Source organism: Meleagris gallopavo, chromosome 1 (assembly GCF_000146605.3).
Source record: "Meleagris gallopavo isolate NT-WF06-2002-E0010 breed Aviagen turkey brand Nicholas breeding stock chromosome 1, Turkey_5.1, whole genome shotgun sequence".
NCBI classification, from domain to species: Eukaryota; Metazoa; Chordata; class Aves; order Galliformes; family Phasianidae; genus Meleagris; species Meleagris gallopavo.
This window is the reverse complement of record NC_015011.2, coordinates 112452156-112478641: the sequence shown is the minus strand read 5'-3', so window position 1 is coordinate 112478641 and position 26486 is coordinate 112452156. Positions and strand designations below refer to the sequence as shown.

The window sequence follows — 26486 nt, the reverse complement described above, 5'->3', positions numbered from 1 at the left end:
ATTGTAATTAACATTTTATATATTTCTAAATAAAAGATTGCTTAAAATCTCAAAAAAAAAGAAATTGTCTGCTATCTGCTCTTGCTACCAATAAAGACAAAAAGAATTCCCATTTTCAGAGCATTTCTACATCGAAACGGCCTTAGGCACTACCACATCAAGAAATTGTTTAGCTTCTCATTTCAGGGGGTTCTGGCTCCTACACAATTCAAGACAGTCCTCCAAAGAGTCGCTGCATATTAGATGTTGTCAAGGGTGAAGTAGGAAACACCAAATAAGCACACACTACTTGCAAGATGTAATGTTCTTCCCCCCTAGGAAGTCTGAAGATGACAGGTACTGCACATCAGAGGATTTGGGAGGCGTAAGGGAGCTCAGGAACAAGAATGAGAAGGACAAAGAATACTGAAGGGCACGACTTGGCAGAAGAGACTGGGATCCTAGCAGATGAGACAAACATTCACCACTTTGACATCTAATCTAGATTATTTCTATAGCTATTCTTGGGACTGATAACTGCCCTGCTCACTTCCAATTCTTCCAATTGTAAAGGAGAGTGAAGAAAGCTGATTGTGCATTTTTCATGATCTGGTCCCATGATGATGTACTACAAACACAGATAGCCATCTTCAGGTTTTGTTTTTTTTTTTTTTCCCCATACTTTTTAAGCTAGGTAATGGAATTTTTAGACTGCTTCTTCTTTTCCAAAGAATTCACCAGCTAGGGGATTAAATAACAAACAGATAGAAAATCAAGTCATGAATAAAACAGAACTGTTTTTTCTTTATTGCTGCTGTTCAATTAGATAGAATTGAGGGGTTTTTTCCTTTTTTTTTTTTTAATCTGAAACACTGTGAAGGTTTACATAGGCTTTCCACACCTTTGGAGATAACTCCTTTTGTTTTATAAACATATATAAATTAAAATGATTTCAATCAGAAAAAAAAGCCCATATGAAAGTGTTCTTATGAATGAAATAAAATGCTTCAGTTTAAATGCACATTTGTGATCTAATTACTTCTGTATAACCTTATATGTGTGCTGCTTTTAAAAGGAAAATCTAGCTGGATCACAGCAATTTAGACCAAAAAAACTGTATCAGCACAAACAACATTATGGAGAACATAAATTTGCAGCTCAAGTTAATAATGACCTTCCTGGAATATATCAAGTAGCTAACATAAAGAAAGTAGCAATATATTTTTCTGTTATTCTTGGTAGCTTAAGTCTTTAAATCAATTATTCACTCATTGCTAGGTAACATTTCTCTAAAACACTATACAAATAAAAAAATTTAAAACAAATAATGACTTAACTAGCTGACCTCAGAAAAATCACTCCTTTTATACTACCAGGCATAGTATCATAAGAAGTATCTAATTTGAACCTTTCACTCATTGTCTGAAAAGTTCATTTGCGTTTGGAAATGACATTTACTTGTCCAGAGGTCTCTTCCATCAAATCTAGGTTTTAAAAATCCATTCCTTATTGATTTAACACAAAGATGCTAAAACTACGCTTTGAGTCTGTCCCTCCCTACATGCTGAGGAACAGATATGGAGGTTCAATCCCACCACCCCTATGTCCCACCTCCTGCTGCAGTTCTGCCATAGCCTCTGTAACCATGGAGGGAACCACTGGCCTCCACACAGCAGAGGCTGGTGACACACCCTGGGCATCCCCATACAGAGCATGAGGGTGTCACAACCAAAAGGAGCCTCTGGGGCTCCACAGCTGTGACCTAGAGATGATACTCAGCTTCCTCATCCTCATTTTCCAAAGCTGTCATAGCTTAAATGAAAAAAGCTTCATGATGCTATTTTGATGCTTTCCTTCCTTATGATCCTCAAAAAAAGTGTTTAAAAAAAAAAAAAGGAAAAGAAATGAAATGATAAAAACAGGAAATAACTACAACACTATTTGAAAGAAGTTCAGCCTAGGTGCTGTTTAAGTAAGTCCTTGCATAGCTTCTGTATATGCATGACAACCCTTCCCCCAGCAATGAAATCCATTACCTCATAGTATTAATAAAGATAGTGGAAAAAGATACCATTCCTTTTGAGCAGAAGTACAGTTACATTTGCAGGTTTTCAGATAAAACTAGTCATACATACACATTTATTATTGCATATGGTTGATTCAATAGTTGCATTAAAGAGAACATCTCCAGGATCAAAGGTATGATAATTCCAATTTTAATATCAAGAGTAAACACATGGGATGGAGTGCTTAAAGAGTTTTTGATGACTGATTCTACAAAATACAGCAATAGCATTCAGGACACAATAATTCAGAGGTCTGATCACCAGCTTCCATACTGAAAGTTTGGCAGGTAACCGGTTAGCAACATTTGCAAATCCCATTAGGCATCTTCTCAAATTCCTTGTAGGATTTTAATTGCATGCCTACGGCTAGGAATCTGCGTGAGTGAAGTATTTCTGGCACCTAAAAAACAGCATTTCACTACTGACTGGAATCTACAACAGCATCTAGAACCTATCTCCCACTGATTTCTGTCAATGGTTTACAGGCTGGTTCGGCCCGGTTCTGTGACTAGCGGGGCAGAGGGATCTGCACCTCCGGAAAAGAGAAACAGGGGATCCCAAAATAACTGAAAACAGCAGCAACAATCTGAGGTGAAACAAACTCATTTACTAAATATAGTATCAGCAAAATATAACGAGAGAGAGAGAGAGCGTCTGAAAGGTGGACAGGCCTCACCACAACGCTGAGGTGAGAAGTGCAGTCCAGTTGAGCCGATGAAGAAAAGCAGACGGAGAAGCACAGGAGAAGAAGAGAACATCAAGTGACCTTGCCAGGAGTTATATCTCCTCGCTGACCACAAAGCCCCCTGGGGAAATGTAGTTCTTCTTCTCCGGACAGGCTCCCAGAATTTAAGCATCAGCAGTCAAACCCCCAGTGCATTACATGATGTTATGATATGAAATACTGATAACCAAAAATCATAAAACAATGACAATTTCTTTAAGTGCTAATGCATAGCTCTAAAGCTCTAGTGGTATTGCTTTACTTTTGTATAAAAATTGTGAAATCAGGACCTTTAAAGATGACCTATCAGGACAACACTAAGTACTGTTAAGTACACAAAGTACATTGAACATATATATATATACCATTACTGATAATTTCCTGAAGAATAAATACATGAATAACGAGATAGCATAAGTACATCTATGTTAAAGAGCTTCAGAACATGAACTCTGCAGTAAAACCCACAGGAAATTTCTCAGTCAAGTCAGTATCAAGCAATTACATGTAAGAAACAGAAGGTTAGACCCAGACATGACATGAGCAGTGGGAGGAAAAACATATCAATAAATGCTTGTATAACTTCGGGGAGGAGAGTCAAGAAAGAAAGCATACTAACCATTTTTCAACATTAGTTTCAGTATCACCTAATTGAAGCTGATATTGCACATGCCTGCATCTCCCATGGTTGGTTTACGTATCACAGAGCACTTTATTTGAAAGTGAGCTGGAATCAACTAAATAAAAATAGATGAGGGTGCTCTCCAAGAGCATGCCAAGTGCTTTTCATTGCCAAATAAGCATTTAGGCCACCTGAGTGCTAGCCCACGGGAAATCTCTTTGAAACACTGTCCTCACCACCGGGCATCTTGCCCTACAGACCTGCACTTGTGCTAAGGTATGCACTGTTTAACTGTCACTGTCATGGAAAGAGATTATACTTCATACATTTTCATGGGAAATCCATTGTTGAAGTCCTCTAAGCTTCATAATCAATCTGTAATAACCCTTTCACAAGAAGAAAGCTATTCTGTCACAGAATCACAGAATGGCCAGGGTTGGAAGAGACCTCAAGGATCATGAAGCTTCAACCCCCCTCTCACATGCAGGGCCACCAACCTCCACATTTAATATTAGACCAGGTTGCCCAGAGCCCCACCCAACCTGGCCTCGAACACCTCCAGGGATGGGGCATCCACAACCTCTCTGGGCAGCCTGTACCAGCACCTCACCATTCACATAGTAAAGAACTTCCCCTGACATCCAACGTAAATCTTCCCTCCTTCAGCTTAAAACCATTGCCCCTTGTCCTGCTGTTATCTACCCTTTCAAAGAGTTGATTCCCCTCCTGTTTGTAGGCTCCCTTTAGGTACTGAAAGGCTGCATCGAAGTCACCTCGCAGCCTTCTTTTCTCCAGGCTGAACAAGCCCAGCTCCCTCAGCCTGTCCATACTCTCAAAGAAAGTTAAAAAGTTGGCTAGAGCAGTCTATTAACAGAGACGATTGGAGATGCCTATCTCTCCTGCTAAAATAATAAGCTTTATGCTTACCTCTATTCTCATTATTTTTCCATCTTAAACATTGTCTCTAATCCTGATTTACTATATGGCTCAGTATCCTAACAGTAATTCCAATATTCTCTGCTACACATTTTCTTCTCGTGGTCCAGTATATTCTTATCTGGTGCTCAAAACTGTTAAATCAGTTTAACTAGTTTTCATAATAGCAGTACATCAATAAACTGAAAGATATCGTTTTTTGGGCTCCCACTCAGAAGATAAATTCAGAAGTATCTTAATGGAGCAAGGATAAAACATGCAATATCAGTCAGGTCTGGATGTTATAGAGCAAAATTATATTTGATGTCCTTCACATATGCAGAGAAGTTAATGCCTAAAGCCTGATGCCTGCAGGTCTGTGCATAGTCTCAATTATCATGGGCACTACTGGAAAACCATGGGTCAGCAGGTAGATGCTGCTAGGAAGCCTGTAGCTGAAATGGGAAGCATTAAGCATCATAGACTTTCTGCAAAGTGCCTGACAGGACATCATCAAGATCAGCCAGATTACAGGCATAAGCAACCAAGGAAGTCACAAAGATGAGGACTTGTGTTTTAGTCATAGTGGCAAGATGACCTTGCCTGTAATGAAGGTCTAGCTATAATCAGGAAATAAAAGTCTACTTAGACAGTAATTCAATCCAGGAATTCAATCCATAAAAAAAAACAGTTGTGAAGAAGTAGAGGGGAGAAAAAAAAGAGCCAAGAAGTTGTTCAGTGGATGATGTTTATATCCAGCTTCTCCAAGAAGCTGGCAATTGTAATAGCAGCCAAACATTCCAGAAACAGACATTTTACAAAGCAGCATCCTATAAAGTTAGCCTGAATTTATAGCAGAACTTCTGAACTAAGTTGATTTCATTTAACCAAGTCTAGAGCAGTCTCTTACAGATTTATCCAATCAGTTACTTTAAGTTTGAATGACACCTATAAATATACAGCAAAAAGTAATGTGCAAGTAATATCTGCGTGATGCTACGTACCTTGGCCTCCAGGATCCTACCCTACTAAGTAAACATCACTCATATTCTGCTTCTTTGGATGAAGACTTCAGTGCTTTTTCTGCCAGAGCTTGTCCATAAAGAGTTATGATGTTAATTGCTGAAGATGCCACACAGAACATCAATGTACTGTTTCTCAGAGGCTACCCGATTCCCCAGTAACATAAAATTACTCTGACAAAGCAAACTCTAGGGTGACTTAAAGGAAGAGGATGGATGAGAGACTCACCAACTCACCATGAAAATCAAAACTTAAATCAGGAGGAAAAATATTGTTTGGAAAATTAGAAAGGCCTCATGAAAGGGAAGACCATAATCCTTTGACTTTATTTAATAGAGGACTCAAAATGCTGTGTTTTGGGGTTTTTTGATTTTTCATATTTTGGCAAGCTCTGTAACTTACTGTCATTCAGTTGTTATTCCCATCAGATCGAGACATTAAGAAATCAATATTATTTGCCTAATGCATCAGAAGGAATGAAGGCATTTCTGTCAAATGGAAGCATTTAAATAAAATAAAGCATGCATAATTAATAATCTTTTAGGCTTTTATAATCATTTTTGTGTGGAAATTAAAGCTGCATAACAGGACTAATTTTCAGACATGCAAAAATAATAATGAAAACAGCAAGGAGGAAAAATTAGAAATAATTTGCTTAGTATTATTGTTTATCAAGCTAATAACACTTATCTCTCTAGGGTACAATTAAGATGAGTTTAATATTAATACTATATTAATATTACCCACAGAAGCCAAAACGTGGTGTTTAAAAGCAGCAGGTAGGAAAATACAGGTGTAGCTAATTCTTAATTTAATTTTCCACTTGTACGGTCAAATTTTACAGGCCTTATATTCAAAACAAACCCCCCAAAAAAACACAAAACAAATTCAGTTTGGATTACAGTGTAAGGAAGGTCCTTTTATTCAAAACAAACAAAAAAACCCTACTAGCTGTGCTCAGCCTGAATTGCCATACTGATACACCGACCTCTTCCACGAAAGGAGGCTGAATAAGTCAAGACATTTGTTTCCTGCTTGTGAACACTATTGCAGCTGTACCCTCCAGGTGTTCATTTGCTCTTTCATTCTCCTTCTACGTTTGGTGTTTTCATTTTTTCCACGTAGGTGTACATAAACTCCAAGAGAACGGTGGTAGCATACTCAACACAATCTGGAACAGACTTTGGGGAAGTGCTTTGTAGGCACTGGGAGGGAAGCCAACAGTTTCAGCTGTAGGGAATATTTGGCAAGAAAGCATGTATTCCTTCTACTTTCTTACTCTTACCGGCAAGGGAAGACTGCAGGAGTTTTATTTCAGTAAAACTGCACTTATAAAATCTTACAGAAACTCTCCTAATGGTTAATAGCTCAGGCTTGCAGATGTATTTGGACAGTGAGCTAGCAAAATGTAAGACGATAATGCATCTTATCTGCCATTTTCCAAGCCATTCTAATAATACATACTTCTTCAAATGCCAGTGTCATCCCGGTGAAGTTTCCCTGGTCCTCCAGGTAACACAGCTCTGTATGAAAGATGCAATCTTTCCTACCATTGATGCCACCTTAGCTCTACAAAAGTAGTGTTAAACTTTATAAAGCAGAAACAAAAGAGGAAGATCTGTTCTCCCACCAGACCTCTCAAACTGCCTCTCACAGCCTCCCTTCCACCTTCAGAGGATCCCCCCCACAGCAAAAACCTGCTGGACATCTCAGCTCCAGGCATCACACTCATTTTCAAGCTGTCTTAGGAAAACATTTGCACCTGATCTCCCTTCTCTGTTTAAGACTATTAATGTAATGAATAGACTATGACAGGCACTTTGCAGATTCTCACACAGCCTCCAAACTCAAACTTCCTCGTGCCTCAAACTCATGCTTCCTCACCAAAGCATGGATTAGAGCCATCATACAACTGTGTGGTCCATTATAATCCAGATAAATATTCTGAATCAATTAAAAATCCATATTATTCACCCACACAAAACTTCAAGTTGCCATGAAACAAGATAACTTTGAGCTCAGACAGACCGTTGTAAATGACATAAAGAACATCTCACTTTACAAAAGTATTTCCACATTTCTTGGCCCAGACAAAACACTTTCTTCTCTGAAACACGTACAGACTGAGATAAGAAAACAGAGGACTTAATCTACATTCATATAAGTATTACTTTTAAGAGTTACTAGTCAAACAATTGGTTATAAGTTTCATTATTAAAAATGATTTGCTTCTTATTGCCCATGAGGACTGAGGGGAAGTGCCTAAAATAAAGCATCCTCAACACAGAAGTTGCTTTTCTTGTATTTATGAGGGTGAGATATTAAGGCCTTTTAAAATGAACCATGCCTGCCCATTTTACTTTTCATCTCAGTTTCCAAAATTAAATCACATTTTACAGTCTGGACACAGCAGTCTAGGACTGGGAAGAAACAGGATATTAAATCTGCCAGCTCAGTTCAGGTCTAACACTATTTAAGTCGGTTCAAATGACAGAGAACTGGAAACCCTGAAACATCAGAGAACCCATAAAAGCAGAAACCAAGATAATCCCATAGTGCTAGTCTGGGAACATGCATGTGAGTATGCGAAAACTCATCCCCGACCCAACTTCTCATTCTCTCAACCTCCCAGGTGAATCAATGAACATAATAACATCTCTGACCTGAAATATAAAAAGCTTAAAAAAAATAAAAAAGCAACAACCACCACAACACACACACACCTGCTTTGCTTCATGACAGTCCAGGAAAACTCTGGTCAAACATTTTGCTCCTATTGCATAAATGCACATTGAAATTATAAGGAAGCTGCAGAAAGTACAGATATGTCCTGCAGTTTAAGGACAACTTTTAACACAGAATCAAAGTAGATACAAGAGAAGATGTGTTATGCTCTCTTAGAAGATGTAATAAAAAAGAGAAGTACAAAAAACCCATTGGGAAACTCCACGCATTCAAAATTATTCTGCTTCAAGTCACAATGTGTACTACAGAGGTGCTTAGCTTGATAAAGGTGAAATTCTGTCTCAAGCTCAGCATGCTACTCAGACCCAATCTTATTTTAAAGTAATAGACTGAAACTTAATCTCTGGCTTCAGTCATGTAGAAAATAAGTTTGGACTACTAAAATTAGTAGCAAGTCTGCCCAGTGCTTTACGTTTTATAATATTTTAACAAAAGTTTCTGATATTACCTCTCAATAGACTGAGAGCTCAATAATATTGTCCAGCGCTATTTTCTAAAATAAAATCTACAATTCCATTCTTATTTATATTCATAAAAGAATAAGTAAAAGGTCCAGGTGTTTTAACACATTGCCATACACAACCAAAGAGTAGCTTGTTGCTTTCCCCTCCTTCTGTCATGATACACCAAATGGTACAAGCTTATTGTCTCCAAAATGAATGTGAAAGTGCTGTATATTATCAGTACTGTTTGCACCATAGCATTTCTAAGAAAATTTGTCCTTCCTAGATGCATACAAAGGAACTTTAAATCATCCTAAGGATAATAGAAAGCTTCAAAGTAAATTTAAAAAATTAAGGAGAGTAATAACTAGACTTAAAAATAAAATAATAAACACTCATTCCTGCCCCGACACAAAAGTGAGAAACCAGAGGATGGTTTGGTCCTTCTCCAGGCACTATTTGTCAAGATAAAAAAAAAAAAGTAGAAGTAATGCAAAGAAAGCTTAACCATCAAAATCAAGGAAATACTGGAAATACAGAAGTGATTTTTGCCTGCTTTCAAAGGGGATAGCATAGAGGCACCTGACTGCACAGACATCTGATCAGAGCTCACCTTCCGCAACACAGCCCCTTCCTAAGCATTGGTTTAGAAAGCAGATAGAATTCTGAAGCCTAATGAGACACGAGGACAGTGCTCACAATCTATTCTAACAGATCTCAGTCAGATTTCTTCCAGCTATAAAATTGAGTCTAAATTAAAAAATTGCTGAACTAAATTGATTACTTTTAAAAAATACATCTTTGAAGAGGACAAGAACACAGTTTCACATCAAAGAAACAAATCCAGCTATTCATCTTAAACCACTGCCCAGGAAAAAAACTTGTTTACATTCTATTATATGTTATGCAGTATTAAAAGCTTTAATATTAGTATAATGCAAAGTTACTGTAATTGCACTTTTTACCAGCAAGATTGCTTGCAATCTTCAATATCACCAAAAGGTGGCATTTGCAATATCACAGAAAAGCAAAATTTTACTATGAACTTTAAATAGTCAAAAGCTTCTTACATAAGTGATTTATTTTATTTTACTGCTACATAAAAACTTCCCTGGTCAAATTGTCTAGCAACATACAGAAGATGACATATACAGATACAGCATGCAACAATACATTTTTAGTGAGTCTTATTATTTGAATCAATTACATTAAATGAAAAAAAAAAAGTATTAAGAAGGAAGTCACAAAGCTACCAGACAGGCAATAAATGCCTACGAATAGTATCCAATGCCCAATTCAATGCATAACAAAACAGTTTAAGACAGCGTAGTAGTTTTACTTCGCAACTTCAGAAAAAGGTCTTTTTCACTCTTGCTCTACTTTCAAATGCATTTTTTTAAAGACTAATTAAATAAAAAGAATTAACTGAAAGTTGAAGAAAATTATTTAAAACACTTTTTCTCTAGTAAAGACATATGCGTATATATTTATGAGCTATAGCTAATGGATTATAGCAAAGAAGGTAACAATAAATTTTTAAAACATATCTAATTTAAAACGCACATCAAGTTTTTAATACATTTTATTACATAATGTTACGTCATTGCAAGCAATATCCAGAATGAACAAGCAAATAGTTCTGGAACCTGACATATACACAGATCTAGGAACATGATCACCAATTATTCCATCATCCTCCAAAGGCAAGGTAACATCTTTGCTATACAAGAACCAAACTCCTATGTTCAGTGAATTCCCCAGAGGCATAAAATAAACAGGGAAAGATCAAACTAGAAGCACAGTGTTACACAAAGGCCTTGAAATAAGATATACCTTCATTGCATTCGGGATGGGCACCATCCAGAGGGACCAGGGCAGACTCGAAAGTGGACATATGAGAACCTAATGAGGTTTAACAAGGTGAACCGCAGAGCATTGTGCTTTGGTTGGAGCAACCCCAGATATGAGTACAGACTGGTAGAAGAATTCACTGAGAGAAGCCCTGCAGAGAAGGACTTGAAGGTCCTGATGGAGGTAAAGCTGAACATTAGCGCAGTGTGCTCTTGCAGCCTGGAAGGCCAATGGTATCCTGAGTAGCATCAAGAGAGGGGTGGCTGGCAGAGAGAGGGAGGGGATTGTCCCACTCTGCTCTGTATTTTTGAGGCCACATCTGGAGTACTACATCCAGGCCTAGGGCCCCAAGCTCATGAAAGATGTGGAGCTTTTAGAATGGGTGCAGAGGAGTGCCATGAAGATGATCAGAGAACTGGAGCACCTCTCTTATGAAGAAAAGTTAAAGGACTTCGGCTTGTTCAGCTTGGAGTAAAGAAGGGTCCAGGAAAACCTCACTGTAGTCTTCCAGTAATTGACAAGAACTTATTAAGAAGCTTTTGCACTGTCTGGTTAAACTAAAAGAGGGGAGATTTAGGTCAGATGTTAGAAGGAAATTCTTTCCCCAGAGGGCGGTGAGGCGCTGGCACAGCTGCCCAGAGAAGCTGTGGTGCCCCATCCCTGGAGGCGCTCAAGGCCAGGTTGGATGGGACCCTGAGCAGTCTGAGCTGGTGGGAGGCAGCCCTGCCCACAGCAGGGGGCTGAGACTAGATGATCTTTAAGGTCCCCTCCAGACTAGGAGATTCTATGGTTCTATGATTTTCTTAACCATTTAAAAATTCCATACATAATTTCCCCTGGTCCATCTGCATGTGTTTTTGAAAATTGAAAACATTCAAGCCAATTATTGCCATTCAGAATTATACAACCTAATTAATTTCACTAGCTGAGGGTACCCCAAAGCTTCTAATTTGTTCACCTATGGCTAGTTTGAAAGCAGAAGTAAAAAAAAAAAAATGCTGGTTGCAGCTTTTCTAAGTAGCCATTTTATTTTATTTGAGTTCAGATTAGACCAATACAAACATTACATTCATCGCTGCAAGGTGAGGAACACCAGAGGAGTGATCCCCCAGGCCAGCTGGTTTCACAGGCCAGTAGAGATCATGTATGTCTAATCATCTAGTGTAGCTATTTAAATAACAGATTTCACAGACTGTTTTAGAATCTGTAACCAAAAAAAAAAAAAAAGTACTGTGGGAATGGCATAGCACACAATAAATAGGTAAGCCTAAATGAGAGTCACTCATACTGATCTCCAGATTAGAGCTCTATCCACTTTGTCTCACCCAGGACACCCCAGCCAAGCAGCAGAACATTACTCTTCTTTCTAAAGGAGTTTCTGGAATCAACAGCATGACAACTTTTCTTACACTGCTTCCACAAACTGTGTTTTGAGCAACAGCTGTAGAGATAAACATAACATGCTCAAAGAATTTGTGACGTGCTCTCAGGCATGTCTTATCCAAGCAAAGAATCAAAGCAGTCTTTAGTTTAGAAAACTATTTTCAAGAAACCTCCAGTAAGACTGAAATAATTTCTAACTGTATGGCTAGAGGCTTGCTAGATCAACTCAGCTGAGTCATGAATCTTCACAGGCAGTATTTAAATTCACCATTCACTGCACATGTTGATAAAAGATGCAATTCTCAGTTAATATAGGAGATCTTGAAAAGGACTTCTAGCAAAGAGTTAAGGTAATTAGAAGCCAGACATTTTCACATACATAAATAGTAGATCTAGAATATAATACTACATTAAATGAAAAACGGAGCATTCAAAAAAAAAAAAAAATACACCTAAGTTTCCAAAATTTCTAAATCTAGAACTCAGGGAATATGAAACAGGAGAAAAAACAAGTCTGTCCACAAACATATGCAAAACTCATGTTTTTCTTTACTCATAACCACATTCCTGAGTTATTCTTCCTTCCTAGGTGTACAGTGCACTGCATTACACTCCTGATGTCATCACATGTCAAAAGAGGAAGCAGCACCAAGCTGTTATTAAAGCCTTGCCATTTAAATGTCACAGTCTATTGTAAGCCTAAGTGAAAGACACTGGTATGTGTTCCTTTAGCCAAAAGAGACACCAGGGAGCAGGCAGGCCTTGTGGAGAGAGGTGCACAACGTGCAGCACACCCCAGATGGATTTGCTCTGTCTCTCCTGGGTTCACCCCTCAGCTTGAGGGCTCTGTCCTCATCATCAGTCAATCAGTGGGACTACAAGTTCAGCAACAGAATTCATAGTAACAGGGTTCAGCAGGCCAGACCTAAGAAATCCCATAGCTCAGCATATCCACGCTCTCACCTGTCTTGTCCTCTGCAGTGTGACACAGCATGGCCAGCTCTCGAAAGCCATCCATCATAAAGGGAACTACAAGTCACAGGTCGTTTGTAAAGATCTCAGTCAGGCTCTGTCCACTTGTCTTACTCAATTTCACTCACTGTCAGCCCAAGCCTGGGCCCACTGCTTCTGCCATGCTCTCCAAAGAGCACAGGAGAGTGGTGCTGGTGGCTGACCTCCCTATGAAGCAGTAGCATGTGCTCAGGAGAACATGCAAGCTCTTTGGAGCCACTTTGGGAGCTTGAAGATAAAGTAGTCTCTCTGATGCAGCCACAGCAAGCATGGGGCCTGCCATCCCTGCGGCCACCAAAGCCTGCTATGCTTCTGTCTCCAACCCAGGGAAGCTGCATGGGTAGAGGTGCTGACAGAAAACCCAAGGTGATGGTTACATAAATAATGGAAGATGATAGTGGATGAAAAAACTGCACATAGAAAGAGATACAAGCTTTGGAATTAGAAGATTTTTTCAGTGGAAAATGTAAAACATCTCTACTTTGAAGGATGTGGCTCAAACACAGGTGAAAAGAGAACAATTTCAGTCACTTTAAGTAGTTTCAAATAATTACTAGAATACCAGAAAGTACATCCACAAGCTAATAGAAAAGGTGGAGTATTAGTAAGGTAGATTTTGATCTTCAATCCAAACAACCCCACTGCAGTGAGTTGTGCAGTCAGAAAGTGAAGAGACCTCAAGCTACTTGCAGACTTCCCAAATTTAGTATTCTCCAAATTTATGTCTAATTGCAAGACAGGCTTCCAGTTCTACTTACTACGAGGTTTAGCATCTGTAATTGTTTCAGTGATATCAACAGACTACAGCAATTCCTGGATGGGTGCCTGGAAAAAGCGCTAGCACTAAGGAGATGATTCAGTAGCGTTGGCACCAACTTTCAGCAGGAACAATTAAAAAGAGATTGAGAGTTAGAAAATATCAAATCTAAATTTTCTGTGAATATCTTTTGGTTGTTGTTGTTTTTATTAGAAAGCCATCTTCCACTTAAAGCAAATTATGAATTAGATAATCTATTATATCTCACACAGTCATTTTTGTCGAATGCATTTGCTGTCAGCTGCTTATGCTAGCATATTTGACACAGCCCGCAGTAAGAGCCAGGCTGGAATTTACGGAAAATTTTATATAAGAAAGCTCCCAGACTTATCTTTGACAGACTTGTTTTAAACCTTGACTCTGCCACATTTCTGTGGAAATGAAGTATGCTGTAAATCATAAGAATACTTCTTAACACAACAATAAAGCAGAACATTAAGTGTATAAGAGCATTTTTAAATTCCTCAAAGACAATACTTCTAAGCGACATTCTCTGAGGAAATTTAAAACAGAGCCAAATGAATATTTTCAGCAGATTCTGGAGGCAAAGAGACATTTACCCTAATTCATGTATCTTCCAGTCACTCAGTCACTCCATTTTAAGCATTGTTATGCCCCACTGCATCCAAAGCCGGTCAGCTTGCAGAACTCAAACACTGCTTACTTATTAAAGCTAAAGATTTATGCACAGCAGACATTTCACCCTCTCCATTCTGAGCACTCCTAATTGGTATGATCCAACACACACCTCTTTCCAAGTCAGTTAAAATACATAACCAACAATTGCAAGGTTCTACAAAACAACCAAAAAAAGTTTCAAGTTACCAAAAATCAAGTTACCAAATGTTTTCTTTTTAAAATTATATATATAAAAAAAAAAAATCAAACCGCCTTTAGCTTTCCACTCATTCTATTCCATGGCCTGATCCAAAGCTCACTGAATTCAATGGAAAGATTCGTCAGCTCCAGTAGCATGGGATTTATAACACACTACATATGCCAAGCATGAAAGCACCCATCGTTCACTGATCCGTACCTTGTTACTGTAACGTGCATTATATCAATTAATTAGTTTCCTAAGAGACGAAGCTCGTAAAGGAGCTGCTGGAGGAATTTCTAACAGGACTTTATAAACATGTGAATACAGGACAGCAGAGGCTTGTGTAACCCAAACCAGCACCACTGCAGCAGTGACTGACAGCATTCTGCATACACCTCCATGTATGGAAAGCATACCACTGACCTGCTAGCTCAAGTCTCTGGCTCTTAGGTCACGAACAGATTGAGGAGATGATGATCAGTTCAGAGTAAGCTAGCATCAAGCTGGAGTCAGTGTAATCTCCGCACACAGGGACAGGGGACGTGGGCAGAGCCGTGTGGTAGTGGCCAGGATCCATCACTACTAATCAGCTCTGTTGCACAGAGCACCAATCCTGCCCTAACACACCATCCAACCACCTACCAGAGGAGCAGAGAGTAACACTTTCCCAAAGCACAGAAGAGAAGCATGACAGCACAACTCACTTTAAAAACACACTAACAATAGCATAGAGGTTCTCCAGCAATTAAGGATCTCATTTGTTTGGTAATTAACCTTTTTAATGTTCCCTACATTCTGAAGAACATGCACAGCCCTCAAAACACAAGAACAGAAGGTGGGCGCTGATCTGCAGATCCCTTGCTGTTGCCCTTCCCTCCTAGATGAATCAGTTGCATTTGAGAGCCTGCTGAAGACTCATATCGTAGACCCGCCTCTTGTGCTCAAAAGTTGAGATATGCAGAAAGGAGGCTGCTCTGAGAGTCACAGTCGTGATGAGCAGGCTCCTATATTTAGGCACTTATTCAACTCACAGTACACCCCAAGTAATACTGTCAGCCTCTTATCCTTGAACCCACTCTTCTACACCCTTCATCCAGAAGAGGCCTTATCAGAAGGTCCTGGTCCTTCCTACATGTAGCCAGAGCTGCCGGCCAGCACCAGCCTGTCATCACATCCACCTATCCCACGCAGCAACCCTCCAGTCTCCTTCTGCCTGCCTCAATCTCCTGAGCATCCCTTCTCATTGCTGCAGTGACACAGACCCCCACACATCCCCTCTTGCTACTTATTCCCTGGGTCTAATTCTGCCAAGCATTTGCTAAGTTCTGACTGATGCCTCAAAGAACATATGCGCAAAAGTGTAAAAACTTCCGCTATTGCAGGCAGCCATCAAGTCTCCATTACAGTGGAACTTGCCTAGGTATGCTGCTCATAGCACTGCATCGACTCAACTTAAGCACTCCAGAACACTCAAAGCTCAGTTCCTGTTACCTGGAAGCATTCAGTATTTCACCTTTGCAAGAGCTCACTTAATATATTATCAGTTGACCATTAAACATAAGTTCCTATCTGGGATTATATGTTCTCCAAGCCCCAACAGATGTGAAAACAGTTGAAACCACAGCAGCCCATTTCAAACCTTAATTCAACTTTCTTCTTAAAGCTACATAAATTATCTAATACCTAAACATTTAAAAAGCGACTTCAGACTGAAGCTGAGAAAAACTTTATAAAAACTAAACCAAATTGTGCAAGACAGAGCAACAGTTTAGACAAAAGTTGTTGTAGATAGAGTATTTGTGTAAGCTACTAACATTCAGCCTCTCAACATTTTAATACAGACAAACATACGGAAAACTCATATATGTGTGTGTATATACGCACACACACATACACAGAGGTTGTTCCGAAAGCAATGCCTCATTTTACTGTGAAATCACAGCAATAGCTTCGACAATGTGTAGTGGAGTGGGGTCACCACACCTCCCCTCACCACTTCATTTCTCAGAGTAACAATGGACTTTAGAATAAATTCAGCAAGTATTTTTTTTTTGCCTCAAAATTAGGTTAATTCCTTCTTAATTTAATTGTTTACACAGGGTAAGTGAGAGCAATCTACTGCCCCATATTGAGAATACTAACATTGCCACTCATTCTCCTACTGGAAGTTTAATCTTTCTTACAGGAACATGTACTTGACATTATATTTATAATGCATCTAGTTTAGAAATCCGGGATAAAGTTCACTGTACCCTCAACTGGAGGGATCTTTAAAAGGATGGGAAAACCGAATCTGAAGAACCTGCCTGAACCCTACAAACAGGCTTTAGATAAGGAGATTGTTTTATTTAGAAACACAAAAGAGTTTCCTATTAGAACCGATAATCTCTTAAAGAACAGTCTTTGTTTTCCTGAACTTTTCACTATTTGAATCAAGGAGCGTTGAATTTTATCATTACTTAGTAAACAAGCTTACTGAAATCACAGACCCAAATGGTGATATTAATGCATCACAAATGTCAGTGTTTCCAATAGATGACATCAAGCTCAGCAATGTTTTTAATCACTAGACTGCAATTCTATTGTTAGACCACGAGCATAATTACACTAGAACTAGCTGCTAATGGATGTTTAATGACACCTTCCTCCTGCTTACTTGCAGTAAGTGGCAGTGGTCTGCATGCTCAGCGAGGATTTCGTTGTTGAATTTGCTTCACTGAAATCGAGTAAATAGCACGTGTGAAACTGAGAAATTAATGCTTGTTTATGCTTGCAAAGCAGGGCTGACACAATGAGTGCGAACATTTCAACTTGCCCTTCTTACAGGATACATACTATGTCATTGGTATGTTCCACTGAATCGTTTGTTTCTTTTAGAAATAGATGTTACCAGAACTACGTCTTTTATTCATACTGAAATTAATGCTTAGGACTCTCTGTGCTAGGCTTTCACAAAATACAGGTAAAAGATGGTTCTGGATCACAGAACTTATAGCCGACAGTTTGAAAATGAATATAAAGAAGCCCGCATTGAGAAATCTAAGTGCTCAGCGTGCCAGAAACTGTCTCTAGCCACAGTGATTACTGAAGAGGTTAGACAGTTCTGATGCTTGTTTCACCTCGGATTTTACTGACAGTATTGCTAAGTGCTGTATTTTTCACAAAGAGTAGATTCCTTGAACTGTATCTGACATGCACCCATCTACAAAACTCCCCAAATGCAGTGGCATAAGCTGCTAATTAGCCTTCAAAAAGACATTACTGCAGTCACTACTTAGCTCATTTAGATTTGAATTAGTGACAGAGGAGAAAAGGAAGTGTGATGAATTGTTACACTACTTATATGACAGATTACCTAGAAACGTTGCCGTTTTCCCCTCTATCCCTATCACTTGGGAGCTCCCAACAGAGCTTTACACACAAAGTTATTTCTGTTCTCTGCTCACAGTTTGTTAATTTTATAGATTGAAACCAATATCGCTAGTTAGTATATTTCATTATTTTCTAACGTTTATCTTTTTTTCTTTAATCCAGGAAAAAATCAAAGGAAAGAATGGTTAAGTGCATTTCTCTTTCCTGTCCTCATGCTTTCCACAACATCAGAGAAAACTATGATAAATCTAGGGGAGGCAATTATACCTCTGAAATTACTTATTAAGCCTTCACTGCTAGTACACGGTCACCAGAGAAAAAGACAGAAGAAAAAGGGACTCACAACTGTACTGCTCCTTTCTCTTTCCTGCTTTTATTTCAGGAGGAAAACCTTTGTAATGGGTTATACAACTAACTATTTAATTAAGCTATGAGATCAATATCAAGCTCCAATTTGATTTCAGTACTATTGACTTTTTTTTATTTGCTCAGGATTTTAAAATTCAGCATTTACACTACCAGTCTGGATGGCGGTGCACCAGAGCAGTTACAGCTCCAGAGTTTCATACAAGGGTACAAAAGCAGCACGCCACTGCCCAGGTCTCTGTCAAAGAGCACATTCCGAGGCGAAGTCCATGCCTTCCAGTCACAACTCGGTTCCTTCCGCTCTTTCAGCATCATCAGACAGTTAAGTGATATATCATCTTCATTTCCTAAATTCTTCTCCAAGAGAACATAGTTACTGCATATCTGTGGTTTTATTATGGCACCCTCCCATGAATGGTGTTTACTCTGTTAACTGGATAAAAATGATATGGAGCTTCATGACTGAATCCTCAAGAAAAGAAAAACACCTTTGGTATTATGAGAAAAGCAGTCTCCATTACTCTAGATTGCTTAGAAATACTCTTTTTTTTGGTACTGCTTTCTATCATACTTTTTAAAGCTCTAATAACATAACCCAGTATATGTTATTCCAAAAACAGAACATGTTTCATAATTGAGACTTAATGAAGTGTTTTGTACATAATTAAAAATGGTTAAAGAGCAACACTGATTTCTACAATGATTTCTACTTCAAGTTGGAAGTGAAAGATCATCTTCCCCGCTCCCCAAAATGTGCTTCAGATCAAGAAGCACGGTCTTGCTATGCACTAATAACATTGCCTATCCTTCCTTTCCTAATGGTGGAAACCATCCCAGACTGCACACATCATCCAAATGCATCTGAAATGACAAAAGATGCTTCTCCGCCCCCACCCCCAACCCCTTTAAACACAAATATAAACTGAGAAGACAAATAAGGGAAATAAGGACATAGTTTACATTCCCTAACATTTTAGGGTTCCTTTTCAATGGAAGCAGGAAAAGGCAAATCAATTAACTTAAAAATAAATAATTATTTCATTTTGAACTGTCAGTAGTTTTGAGAGTCATTTCTTAGGTCTTGTTCATTACTCTAACACAAAGCTATTCAAACAAACGCATTTTCCACGAGCAGTATCAAATTTTATCGTGCTTGGGTTTTGACTCTGCAAGAAAAAGTGTTTGTTTTTCACCTGTTTTACTTACAATACATCATAACTCATCTTGGTAGGTAAGATGTGGTACTCCCCATTAACTCGACTCCAGCTTTCAGATGCTTATAAAAGATATTATTTTAACATTTAGTAAGTGTTAACCCACTTTCCAATGTTAGTGTTATACTGAAGACAACATTTATATCATTATCAAGAGGGTTCTAAAATCCACAGATGTTTCTGTGCTTTGTGTGCGCGCACGCGCTGTTCATGCTTTAATAAACTGAACCCCACAAGCCCCTTTATCACTCCTCTGTGAATCAGATACCTTATTGCAGGCACAGTTGCCTAGATACAGAGTAATCAGAGTAAGTGAATAAATCAAATTATCAATAACATACACAATTGCATGCTATTATTGAAACAGGCAATTGGGATAATTTTTAGATTAGTTATAAAGTAGACATTTAAAACTCACTGGATATTACGAGATGTCAAATAATTAAATGAGCATTAGTACATACTCTTAGATTTGCTCACTGCAGATAAGCAGAGATCATTATTACTCTTAAGGACAATAATTGGATGAACTTCTCACATGAAGTATCTCTCCAGCAAACACTCAACCGAATGCTTCACAAAATGTTATTCTTGATACAAGGTACCAACCGACTTTCAATGTGACCATCTGAAACCACTTTATACTTACATTGATTTTACTGCCTACAACAACAATGTAAGACTGAAAAGACCGGGATGGTTCAGTTTGAAGAAGAGATGATTAATAAGAGAAAGAATAGAGGTGCACAAAATAACATATGGTAGAGAGAAGGCAAATTAGGCACTTCTAATTGCTGTGCCTCCTAATGCAAGAGCAAAGGCCAATCAATGAAACTAAAAAGCAGATGTTTTCAATTGATGAAGGAAATCTTTTTATACAAGCTATAATTAGTCTGTGAAAATCATTTCCACAAACTAGAAAGCCTCACAGTTTACTAAAAAAAAAAAGATAATGGAAACATCTATTTGCATTCAATAGGATGATAAATAAAGTGAACTGATCATTAATTGAGGGAATCTATAAAGGTAGATAAGGAAACCAATTATAAATATATTATTTTTTTTTAATAAGAGCAACTTATCCCAACCATGTTAAGGGAATAATTATGTTCCTCTTGGGTTTGTTTGCTTTTTTAATAGTTATCACTGACAAATAGCTACTTGACTATATAGGTAATTCTACTGAGTTGAAGCAACACTTCAGAGTTATCTGTCCTCCAGAAATGACACTGATTCTGCATTGATTTAATGAGTGAGATCCATAAAGAACCACTCTGGAGCCTTTGCTGCAAGTTCTATAATTGCAATAATAGCTATTGTCCTTAAGAAAGCATCTTGAACTCAGAAACTAAGTAAAACAAAGGCTTGTTTATTACCCTGATCCTTCTCTCCCACCCCAACTTCTTTTTTACTTTTCAAATTTCTAGTTTCTGGAATGTATTAATAACCTCCTGACATAACTGATCAGGAAGCTAGTGAGGAGAATCACTCTGCTGGACATGACAGATAAAAAGAAAGATGAACAAGGCAACGTGAAGGCTGAGAGCTGCCTTCACAGTAGCAACCACAGCACAGTGGAGTTCAGGATCTGGCAAAAATGCAACAAGGCAAAAATCAGGAACCCAACCCCTAGCTTTACAAGAGAAGATTTGGCCAGGTCAGAGAGATCAGAATACACAAGACACAGCCACAGAGAGAAGAGGGGTCCAGGACAACTAGCTGGTTTTCAATTATTACCTCTCCTCCAAACTCAAGGACTCCCATCTTGACAAGCAGGAAAACAAGCAAAGGTTCTGGGCATCCTGTGCAGATGAAAAAGGAAATCCTGGCAAAAGCACAAGAAGGAAGTTCCAGGCAACTGCACATTGATCCTCCAGAAAAAAAAGTGATTCAATAAAACCTGGAATCAATCTCCAAACATACTGGAAAAATACGTACGAGGTGACCGGGAATAGGCAGCAAGCGTTTACAAAGGTGAATACAACTTAAAAATCCAATAGCCTTTTACAGTGAGAAGGCTGGCTTACTGGCTGAGAGAATATCAGAAGTTTATTCTTACTGGATGTAAAGTGACTGGTCAGTTGAGGGAGAAGGCTCAAGGGACTCTTAGCCACATACTGACAGTTAAGAGCATGTATATAAGAATGACATTTACCAATCTTCTTGATGGCACCAAGTGATAAAATAAAAGGTAAGAGGTATAAACTGATATTCAGAATGTAACAAGCTTCAGAAGAATTTTTTCCACAAGTGGTTTTGTTTTGATTTTTTTAATTTAGTGAAGGTGATCAAACACAGAAGCAGGCTGCGCACAGAAGTTGTGAAATCTCTGCATTAGGAGATTCAAAGTTATAGGCTCACCAGCCACAGCCCTGAGCAAACTGGACTTGCTGACTCTGCACTCTACAACTGTGTTTCTAAGTTAATTTTAATAGAGTACGTTGTGCCATTCAAGCACAGTGTATGATAAAAAACAACAGCAACAAAAATATAAGAGCAAGGCTTTCTCACTGCATAAGAGCCCAAACCAGAGGAGATTAAACGTTTCCCTCAAAGAAGGGAAGGGGACTTTCCTTTACTGGCCCAAAGAACCTCTACAATTATGCCATCTATGACTCAAGAGTAAGTTGAGGGTTCATTTAAGCAGACCTTCCTAAGCAGAAAGGAAAAAAAAAATAAAGCAATTAAAACTTAATTTAAAAAGACTGACAGAAGTCTTTATGAATCCATACTGACATATGAGCAGTTATTATCCAGCTACTAGGCACAAGCCATTGTATCCCTGACCTGAAATCAAAGCAATCTAAGTGATGGTCTCCAGGGCAAGAGCAAAGATTTTTATGTCTCAAGCTTTGCAAAAGACTGCTTGTTTCACTGAAAAGCAAACCATCAAAGAAACTTAACTCTCTTCGTTGTGCCTCTTGTCACGGAGCCCAGAAAAACAGACCACTTACTCTCTCCAGGTTTAGCATAGTACTGTATTGTCCTTAGATACACCAGTGATGAGGCACAGCTAACCATGTAGGAAATACAACAGAGGAAATCCATTGACACGTCTTCTTTAAACAAATCAGTGCGTTCTTCGACTAAGTAAAGCATGCTCTGCTGATCTTGTTCAAAGTGACCCTAGCTCTAGGAACTGGAAGTAATTCTAGTCTGCTCAGTACTTGTGCTTAAAATAAAGGTCTTGCTGATGCCTTAAAAGTACAGTCACGGAACTATAACAGAACATGATCCTACTAATAGTAGAACACTTTGAGGATTATGAATATTTTAAAAATATTATTGACATTGTTTTGAAAAAATATAATAAGCTACTTTCTGAAACATGGTTTAATTCAGCATTTTCAAAAGATATTTCTGTTTCACTGGAAATGAAAATAAGTTTTGTTTTGACAGCTTATTGTAATATATTTAAATTATCACAGCTCACTGTAATTAAGGCAAGTAGAATGCAGTGCAGTAAAACTGCTTCCTCTTCACTCACATCATCACTAATCTAAATATATAGACTTCATTATTTCCATCACTTTATTTCCTTGCCTAGGTATAAGTAGAACAAATTTTGGGAATTTCCAGGACTTTTAATCTGTAATTCACCTGGCCTATATCAGGCATGTTCTGGTTATCTCTCAAGGAAGACAGGGAAGTTACCTTACTGCACACAAAGGGAAAGCCAGATTTTAGAAACTCTGTTTGAGAGAATGGAAGGATTGCATTTGTGAGATTTTTTTCAGCGCCTTCAAACTATGGCTTTAGACTGGTTTGGCTTAAGACCAGCACAACAGGTGACTTAAAACAGTTTAAATTGATTAGGATACACAGGTGAATAACGGCAAACAATCAGATCAATTTAAACACCCAGCTGAAACTTTATTACTTTAACAGGCTGAATATTAATGCATCCCTAATGCTACTGAGTATATGACTGAATAGATGGATTTGTTGTGGTTGATTGATGTTTTGGTGAGGAAAACAATCTTCCCTTAGGAGAATAGGAAGTCCCTCAACTTGGAGCTTCCTTTTGCCTCAGGCAAGATAATCCACCATAAAAATCCCAGGTCTAGCTCTGAAAAACTGTTCTTCTGACCTTAGTACTTAAGCTTGTGCTTCAGCTATTCCCTTACCTACCATCAAGGCAAGAGGGTAAGCAGAGATAGATGACACTAGAAATATTTGCTAATACTTCATTGATCATTTCACCATTTAGTTCCACACCTACCTCTGCAAAATAGGCTAATCAATTTATTTGCATAGTCAAGCAACATCCTGAATTCCTCATTCAGAGTGAAGTGAGAAGTCTCTCAGACTAACAATTCTCACAGAATGGGCTTTGATATGAGTTACAAAAGAAATTGTGAAATATTTTCATTAGGATTGTTATGTTTCACTGTTAGCAATTCCACTCACAACAACCATCTCCCCATTGCACAAAAAGAGCGTCTCATTTAACCACAGAACTTCATAGAAGGGTCATAGAAATATCTAGGTCAGAAAAGACCTTCAAGACCACCAGGTCCAAAAATCAACATGATCTACCGAAGTCCCACTAAACCCTCTCCCTTACAGCCTTACCCATACATGTATTAAATTCCTCCAGAGATGGGGACTTCACCACTGCTCCTGAGCAGCCTGTATCAAGAGAACAATCAAGCATCGTGTTATGGTGCAGCCCAGCAGCCGCTCTGCCACTTAGAGATAGTACTGGAAATAAAATAGAACTTCTGTGTTAAGAACTACTTACTGAGATTGAAGAGGAAAAACAGAAACAAAAATACAGTGAAAATGTATACAGCCACAACACAATCATTCACCACCCGACGCAAAGGACTCACCCCTCCTGACCAACACACAGCAGTCCCCAAACAGCATCCCACTCCTGGCTAAGTCCCACCCTTTATGGTCTTCTTGGTGGTGTCAGATTAAGGAGGAACCCTGACCTCATTAAGGCACCTGTACTGGCCCCAGCCCAACTCCTGCTGCACTATAAAGGCACCCACAGGTGCACTCCCATCACTCAGCAACAATCAGAACATCTGTGTGCTGTTAACGCACTGTTTTGACTCAAACCAGAACATGTTGAAAAATAAATTTTTCTGAATATCTGATCTAAACTTCCCTGGGCATGGCTTGAGATGATTTCCTCACATCCTATAACTTTTACCTGAGAAAAGAAACCAAAAGCTTCTTCTCTGCAACCTCCTTTCAGGCAGTAGTAAATTGCAATGATCTCTCCCCTCAGTCTCCTCGAAATTAACAACTCCCATTTCCTCCATATGCTCCTCAGAATTGCTGTTTTCTAATCCCTTCATCAGCCTTATTCCTCTTCTCTGCACATATTCCAGCAATTCAATACCCTTCCTGTTGTGAGGGGCTCAAACCTGAACACGCTGTTCAAGATGTGTCTCAGCAGTCCTGCCTACCAAGAGACAATCACTTCCCTCATACTGCTGGCCACAGTATTTCTGATGCAGACCCACATGCCATTGGCCTTCTTGGTCACACAGCTGGTGCATTTTCAGTCCACTGTCAACCAGCATTCCCATTTTGTTGGGCACCTTCCCAGCCACTCTTCCCCATGGCATCTTCACTTTCTTTCATTATTTTAATTTAGGACAAGCAAGTTAGCTCTATATATCTTCACTCTGCATGTTCTTCTTGAAGACCTTTACTGCTTGGTATTGCTGTTTCGCAGCAGCAACACCCACAATTACCACAGAAACACCCAAAATTACCTCATATCAATCATCTATAACTAGAAACATTAAAACTATTTGCTTTTCCAAATTATTATGCTTTCCTTTGCTAGCAGCCATGAAAGGAAAGCAATATTTCAAAACAGTTCACTAAGATCACTAGGAAAGGAAGGCTGCTACCTTCTTTTATCACAGTTCTCCCTTCCTCTTAAAAAAAAAAAAAAAAAAAGGGAGTCATCATCATGAAAGATTATACCAAGTTATTCGTTTCTAAATGCTACAGAAGCTGAATTAATTCCCTTAATTTTACAGGCAACACAGCTATACGCTGCAGAGATGTCAGACCACTAGACAGTGCACTCTCAGATAACAAAAACTTAAAGGGAATGTGTCCCTCAATAGCAGTAAAGTTACTTATTAAAAAAAAGTGATAATTGTACTATAACCTTTTTCTACCTGAAGAAGAAAGGGTATGTTGACTTCCTTGGATAATGACAGTTATCAATCACTTTAAAAAATCATTTTTCAGTAGCACTTAATGGGAGGACTTGAGAATGAGGTAAAACCATGTACTCAAGAGAATTTTCAAGGAAGATTTTTTCACACTGCATTTCTGGACAACAGGAAGATTTGTTTCAATTAGGGAGATGCACAGTTTTCCACAGTAGTTTAAGGATTCCTGCCCCAGAAATGGACTCTGCCAAATTTTCAGAAAACTGAAAGGAATGGAACAACGCATAGCCTTAAAACATAGTAAAATAACCTGTAAGGAAGGAGGAAGGCAGGACAAAGCACCAGACTAGAGAAGCAGCACCGTATTTCTATAGTAACCGATTCAGTACAACAAATCAGGAATAAATAAAAATGAACACAGCCTTACGTAAATTGCATAAACACTGAAGTAAAAGGATAATACATTTCTGCTACCCATTTTTCAGAATATATTTAGCACTGCCATTTTTAAACAGAGCTCAGATTTGAGAGTGACAGAATACTTATCTGTCCCAACTGCACTTCATTTTTAATTAGAAAAATGCCCTATGTCAAAATGTATTTGACCTGGCTTCAAGATATCGATGAATAAACTTCATCATTAATGGCAGAATTTGACAGTCCACATTACTTCAAGATGACCACGTTCTCCCATTCAAATTACAATTTGTCATTGCTTTCACCAATTCACACATTCATTTCATCTCAAATTTTAATTTCAAAATCACCTGCCCGTAGGTTTTAGAATTTTTCAAGTTTTCTTCTGTGCAGCTTTACACAAAACACTGCCCAGGCTAATATTTAAATTGGACATAGTACTGCATGACAGTAAAGAACTCTCCTCTCACACCATAATATATGCAATGACAGGGTACAGCATCCTAAAAAGCATGCAATTCTGCCAGACAGTCGCTTTACTGAATGAAACCTGATACACAGGATTATCA

General features: G+C 38.5%; 1 long non-coding RNA gene across 2 annotated transcripts in view; it reads right to left on the bottom strand.

The window, feature by feature from the left end:
• Window positions 1-25206, bottom strand: part of LOC104914775 — a 63206-nt gene extending 38000 nt beyond the window's left edge. For both annotated transcript variants that reach the window (XR_002111445.2, XR_002111446.2), the window contains exons 1-2: window positions 24187-25206; window positions 23927-23983 (exon numbers count right to left, since the gene is read on the bottom strand). This is a non-coding gene — a long non-coding RNA (uncharacterized LOC104914775). The remainder of the gene's footprint in view (window positions 1-23926; window positions 23984-24186) is intronic.
• Window positions 25207-26486: the final 1280 nt, after the last annotated feature.